At 31.2% G+C, this 7234-nt stretch overlaps 1 long non-coding RNA gene across 1 annotated transcript; it reads right to left on the bottom strand.

Moving 5' to 3' along the window:
* Window positions 1-430: 430 nt before the first annotated feature.
* Window positions 431-1099, bottom strand: LOC125191806 (uncharacterized). The gene is made up of 2 exons (XR_007171251.1): window positions 949-1099; window positions 431-750 (listed from the first exon to the last, which is right to left on the bottom strand). It is a non-coding gene; the product is annotated as an uncharacterized LOC125191806 (long non-coding RNA).
* Window positions 1100-7234: the final 6135 nt, after the last annotated feature.

Here is a 7234-nt window from a genome sequence, read left to right as displayed (position 1 = left end):
GACCCCTGCAGGTGGATTGAGCCTATAAATAAGCTAGTCATTCTAGTATTGAGTACACACACAATACAAGAGAATAAACACTAGAATTCACAAGCATCATAAGCTCTCGCCGGAGCCCTGTTGATTGCGGTGCTGCTTCATCAGAGAGGTTATCCTTTTTATCTTTGGGGACGACACACCAATCCTAGAGCACTACCAGGGCGTATCTCGTATTGCAGAAAGAGGCCTTCTCGACTCGGCTATTTCCTTCTTTACGGTTTATCTGTTTCGTTTACTACAGTTGTAATTTTTGTTTCAATTTGTCCATTTGTATTTCTTCTTTGAGTTGTATTACGCCCGGCTAGTATTATCTCGTGTAATCACAGAATCCCCAAATAAATGTAATTCAAATGAGTAATCAAATGAAAATCGAGTAAAGCACACAACTATGTACGTGGTTCAGATTAATCCTATATCCACGGAAAACTGTAGCAACGATTTTATTGATGATAGATCGAACTACAAATGGAGATTGGTATACAAGAACACCACAAACAAACACCAAAGACTCAGCTCAAAAACTCGATTGAACAGAACCAAACTAACCGAATCTGCTATGGCTATTTTTTATCCAACTTGAACACTATCTTCTTGCTCAAGAATGTAGAATGTGTGTGTTTCTAACTGACACATGAGCTAATATATGCAAGCTCAAAACCGCCCAACAAACTTACTCCCTTCGGCTCCGAACGGTCACTTTGTTGAATGTTGCTGAACCAAAATCCCAACACAAAAATATCATTAATACTACTCTTTATTGCAAGTATCCTAAAACAAACTTCGGCTTGGGTCTGTAATATCGGGTTGGGCAAGCTTATTAATATTAATAGGACATGGAAAAATAATGTCAAACTTATTATTATTTATTTTTTCAAAGTATACGTTATAAACTGGAAAATGAAGTTAAACCAGTTAATTAATAGCCCGAAGAAGGGGAGCCCGACTGATCCCGGGATCTCTCGCCGCGGAAGCTCCTCCGTAGACATTGTTGCCGATTGTTTGATTGATTGGGAGAGGTTTGAATAATTTGCGTAGGGACTGATGTGTATTTATAAGTAGTTGGAGGAGATGGTACTGATGCATACAGTGGTCCATTATTGGGATTTATAAATCAATTAAACGTTTATTTTATTATTAACGGGCTAAATGCTTTCATAATTGATGAAATAGTAAAAAGTTTCTTAAATTTGTTGCTATGCAATTATTTGATTTTGTTTGACAACCATACCTTTTTTATTACTCCCTCCGTCTCGAATAATTCGGATCACTTTGATCAGGCATGGGTTTTAAGAATTGTAATGAAAAGTGAGTTAAAAAATTTAGTGGAATGTGGGTTGTACCTTTATATATTAGTTTTATAATAAAATGTGAGTAAGAATGAGTTAGTGGAATATGGGGTCCACTACCAAAAATGGTAAAAGTGAAGTGGGACAAATTATAAAGGATGGATCGAAATAAAAAATTGAGACGAATTACCTAAGACGGAGGGAGTAATTATTAATTCACTTGTAGGATTAAGAACACTGCATGTGCTCAAGTTAAATACTCCAATTTCTTTTCCTTTATTAAATATATTAGTCTGACTTGTTATCAGTTTTAATTTATGAGCTATAACGATGTTTTTTTTTAACATGGTTATGGTGGTCTTATTATACTTTTAAATTAAAATCTATTTTGTACTCCCTCCGTTCCATAGTAATGAAGACGTTTCTTTTCGGCATGGAGATTAAGAAAAATTGTGTTTAGGTGAGTTAAGTAAAGGTAGAGTAAAGTGGAAAACGAAAAAGGTAGAGAGCTGAAGGGAGAATAAAGTAAGAGAGAGTAAAGTAAGTGTGGAAAAATGTGTTGACTTTACTAAAAAGAGAAATGACTCTATTACTATGGAACGTACCAAAATGACTAAATGACTGTATTACTATGGAACAGAGGGAGTATATGATCTTATTTTCCCCATAACCCAGGAGTACGTGGTGTTGCATGTATTTTTTCGGTGATTTCAATCCTCTAAATTCATGTATCTGTCTCGTGTTTTACCTAGATTCAAATTTACCAATTTTCTGAAGTTGATTGAGTTTATGACGGATGCGTGAATTATCGTACCCATTTTCGATATAGCGAACTGTATGATAAACCAAACTTCGATACATTATACCGTTTCGTATAACTTTATACCGAAAAATATATTTTAACAACAGAAAATTATATTATCTATTTAATTCAGTTATATATATAAATATAACAAATAGTACTCACCCTGTCACTTAAATTTTGTCACATTTTTCCATTTTTCGTCTGTACCACAAAATTTATTACATTTCACTTTTTACCATTTTTTGTAGTGGACCTCATATTCCACTAACTCATTCCAACTCACATTTTATTATAAAACTAATATATAAAAGTAGGACTCACTCTCAACTAATTTTTTTAACTCACTTTCCATTACATTTCTTAGAATACATGACTGGTCAAAGTGTGACAAAATTTAAAGGTCAGGGGAGTATATGTATTATTTATATACCCCCTATGTCCTCAATTTTATATTATCTATTTAATTGATTTAATAAATATATTGTATATTAATATACTCCATCCGTACCATTATAAGTGATACATATTCCTTTTTAGTCGTGCCACTATAAGTGAGATAGTTCCTTTCTTGCCAAAAAAATACTATTTCTCTTACTTTATCATTTCTCTTACCTTTTTCCCTCTGCTTTTTTCATTCCTAAAAACTCATGCCAAAATAAATGTCTCAAATGAAATGGGACAGAAGGAGTATTAAATACGGAGTATATGTTTTAAATATGAAACATTTGAGAATCAGCACGAGATTTTGTGTAGTGTTATTTTGTGAGTTAATGAAGAGAGAGAAAAATAAGCTAAATAAAAAAGTAGAGATAGAATTTTTTCCATTTTAGGAAACGTTTCATTTTTAATGGGATAATCCAAAAAGAAAAACATTTAATTTTTTGTGGAACAGAATTAGTATTTCCTTAGCATCCAAACCCTCTTTGACACCTCTAAAGTCGAAAAGAGGGACGTTCTCGATGGCACCTTCGTGCACTCAGCTTCTAACCGTTCTCACGGGCATTAAAAATGTTTTGAACAGTTTTTTCGTTGCAGTGATAATGCATCATATATCACTATACAGTGACCTATCATAAATATAACGTGTCAACAAATTTATGTTTTCATTTCAATTGTAAAACACCATTTTTAGTATTTTCAAACGTTAATATTGCCATGCCACGTCACATTTCATACTACATTAATTAGTCAGCTTTTGTACTGTAAATTATACTACCTCCATCCCTGAAAATTTGTCTCATTTTTTCATTTTCGTTCGTCCTCCAAAATATTCTCATTTCACTTTTACTATTTTGGTAGTGGACCCCATATTCCTCTAACTCTTTCCTACTCACATTTTATTGTAAAACTAATATATAAAAGTAGGACTCACATCCACTAACTTTTTCGACTCACTTTCAATTACATTTCTTAAAATTCGTGCCAAGACAAAGTGAGACTAATATTGGGGGCCGGAGGTAGTATTCATAACAGATTTGTATAGTTGATTGTAATTTGGTGTATTAAACTGTTGCTGTATTCAAAGACAAATATATCTATTCAATTCAAATTTGCAAATAGTTTTCTTTCAGTAATGTATTTTGATTTTTCTAAACTGATTATGATGTTTTTCACAACCCTAAAATATGTAAGTGGACGGGTTTATATATCCCTGGTAAGTTTATATGAAGAATTGATTTGAAATATAGTATTCTCTCCGTCCTATAATAGATAACACTTATTTAATACTATAGAATTTTAGGAGATGTTGTTTTGTGTGTTGAGTGATGGGAAAAATAATATATTTATATTAATATGAGAAAGAATTTTTTTCAAAAAAGGAAATGTGACATCTTTTGTGGGACAAATTAAAAAGGAAAATGTGATATCCATTTGGGACGAAGCGAGTTATTGAAATCAAATACTCCCTCCGTCTCAATAAATATGAAATATTTGATTTTCGGCGCATAGAAATGGTGTTGTTTCTATATTAGGAAACGTTTAATATTTAATGAGACAATCGAAAAAGGAAAACATTTCATTTTTAATGGAAAATAGGGATTATAAAACTTAAAAATTGTTCGCAATTAATTCATTATTATCCTCGTTTATGTTTTACTCCCTCCGTCCGATAAAAAATATGTGCAATTTCCATTTTCGTCCGTCCCACAAAACTATGTGGATTCCATTTTTTGAAAAGTTATAATAATTTAATAATGTAGGTCTCACTATCCACTAACAATACTTTAACTACTATCCCCATCCTCTCTCTTACTGTACCATACCGTTCTCCTTATCTCTCTTACTTTATCAATTTTATCTTAATTCCCGTGTCATACCTACTGCTCATATTTATATAGTACGAATGGAGTATCATTTATATAGTCATAAATAAGTACGCGTCAATGATTATATTCAAGTCCCCAAATTTGCTCTGATTTGTTAACTACACCCTCCGTGTCACGCTAGTTGAATCATATTCATTTTTAGGACATTTCGCTCTAACTGTCACATTTCTAAAAATAAAAATATCATTCTTCCTACTTTTTCTTTCTTACTTACTTTATTCTCTTCATTTAATTTACAAAATAACATTACAAGAGTATAAAATTCCGTGTCGAAATAAAAATACTCTACATAGACTAGGATGGAGAGACTATATATATATTAGTGACATAAATCATTAAAGTCTTAAAATAAAAATACTCTACATAGACTAGGATGGAGAGACTATGTATTAGTGATATAAATCATTAAACTTAGGTGGATAGTTACAAATAATTGAACAGACCAGCCCCTGTGTTCATTTTCATCACAACCATGCTTAACACGACTACTTCATGTGGGGATATTTTATTACCAATAAATGAATAAAATCATACTCCCACGAAACATGACGACGCATGGCCTTAATTAATGCAAGACCAAGTAAAGCATAGGCATTTTTTATTAATTTTTTTTTAACGAAATGGAGTGGATAATCAGGACTTGATACAATATGTTTAAAAAAATAAAGAAAACCTTTGTCCATCTGTCACACTTATAACATTTCTTTATGGCTAAACCATACTTTGTCAAACTCTAAATCTAATACTAGCTTCGACTAAAATAGGGAATATGACTAATTTGATAAATTATAGCAGTAGTAATATTAATTAGTATTTCTCCGCCACTTGTTAAAATAAAAATATTAACTGATTATTTAAGTGCCTCGTGAACCATGTCTTGTTGGGTTCGGTTAAGATAACTGCATATTTTGAATTGATTGATCAGCATATAATAGCAGGTAAATTATGGTTGACAAACATCAATTCACATTAACTTGGTCTCATAATTAATAAACGATTGATATATCATCCTACAAAATACTACGTCCGTCCAATAAAATAGATAAAATTATAAGTGACATAAGTTTTAATGTGCAATTAATTTGATAAAATAAGAAAAAAATAGAAAAAATGATTAAAGTAATGTTAATGAATTATAGCGTCCACCTTTAGAATGACGTGTATGATCAATATGTATTTAAAAGTTTTATATTTAGAATTGGTATGATTTTAATTAATGGACGAACTAAAATAATAATTTTTTATTTTTTTGACGGAGTTAGTATAACATTATATCGTTTCAACGTTATTGTGGTTCTTACATCGTCACATAGAGTACCAATATAATGATTAGTTAATTGGTTAGGTCAATAAATTTTAGTCTAGAATGCACCTAATCTATGTAATTAGGTTGTCGTGCTGCCAAGCATGAATGAAAGTTATTTTGGTGGTGGTAATCAAACCATTATCGGTAGTTAAAAGAAAATTTCAAATATAAAGATTAAGATTGTAATGATTTATTTTATTGGCAATGATTGGAATGATATCTTGTAACTCAAAAACCCAACTTTCCGTTAAATTTTCCCCTCGAATATAATTTTGGATATGGAAAACGAAAAATACGACCTTTATATTTCTCTACTTCAACCTTTTTAAGTTTTTTAATTTTGTCAATAATTGAGCCTTTCTGACCTACTCATTATAAAAGGATAATAACCTTTTTTCATAAAATAATTATTACTATAAAAGAATAAAGATTATTTGGCCTGATTCCTAATTAAAATAATACAGTATATCAGAGGGTCAGAGAAAATTTAGTTCAACTCGATCACATGAAAATCTGTTTAATTTGCTCATTTATATTTTATCAATTGGATTTAGAAATTAAAGTGTCATAATCTGGAGTATGTATCCTGAAACATACTTTTGAGGTCTACAAAAAATACAAAATCAATGTGTCACGTTGGAAACAGATGGTAGGTGGTGGTGTACACTGAACGGCAATGCTTTTACTTTCAAAATCTATTTCGGGATATTATTTTTGATATAGCGTGTAAAAGTAAAATACATAAAGTTTTAGACATTTTGAAATTTAAGTTTTGATATTTAGCTAAATACATGCAGTTGAATGGGAGCACATATTACTACCTCCATCCCCTAAATTTTGACATACTTTGACCCAGCACGGGTTTTAAGAAATGTAATGGAAAGTGAGTTGAAAAAGTTGGTGGAATGGTTCTACTTTTAAAGTATTAGTTTTATAATAAAATGTGAGTATGAATGAGTTAGTGGAATATGAGGTCCACTATCAAAAATGGGACGGAGGGAGTACTAACCCAAACAAATGTACATTGATTGTGTTAGTGCATATGATTTCCACCTACCAATACCACAATGCCATAGCCTGGTTTAATTTGACTAACTCGAATAAGCTCGTGATTAGACAAGTGGGTTTCGCTGTCTCACGCCCAGCAACACAAAAATTAGCCAACAATCACATGCGATGATGCAAGTGAACGCATATGGCTCAGTGCCCATATACTTATGAAATAACTTTATCGAGATTCTCGACTTAATACTATGAATGATATACTATTTATGTTTTATTAAAAATGAAATATTTTTCTTTTTAGGTTGTTCCATTAAAAATATAATATTTTTTGAAATAAAAATAAAATTATGAAATTTCATATCAGAAAACAAATATTTTATTACTAATGGGACGGAGGGAGTACTAACCCAAACAAATGTACATTGATTGTGTTGGTGCATATGATTTCCACCTACCAGTACCACAA

The sequence above is a fragment of the Salvia hispanica genome, chromosome 4 (genome assembly GCF_029641045.1).
Source record: "Salvia hispanica isolate PSC_SH4W2 chromosome 4, Shi_PSC_v1, whole genome shotgun sequence".
Classification (NCBI taxonomy): Eukaryota; Viridiplantae; Streptophyta; class Magnoliopsida; order Lamiales; family Lamiaceae; genus Salvia; species Salvia hispanica.
Note: the sequence above shows the minus strand (reverse complement) of the source record. Positions and strands in the feature narration are given on the sequence as shown.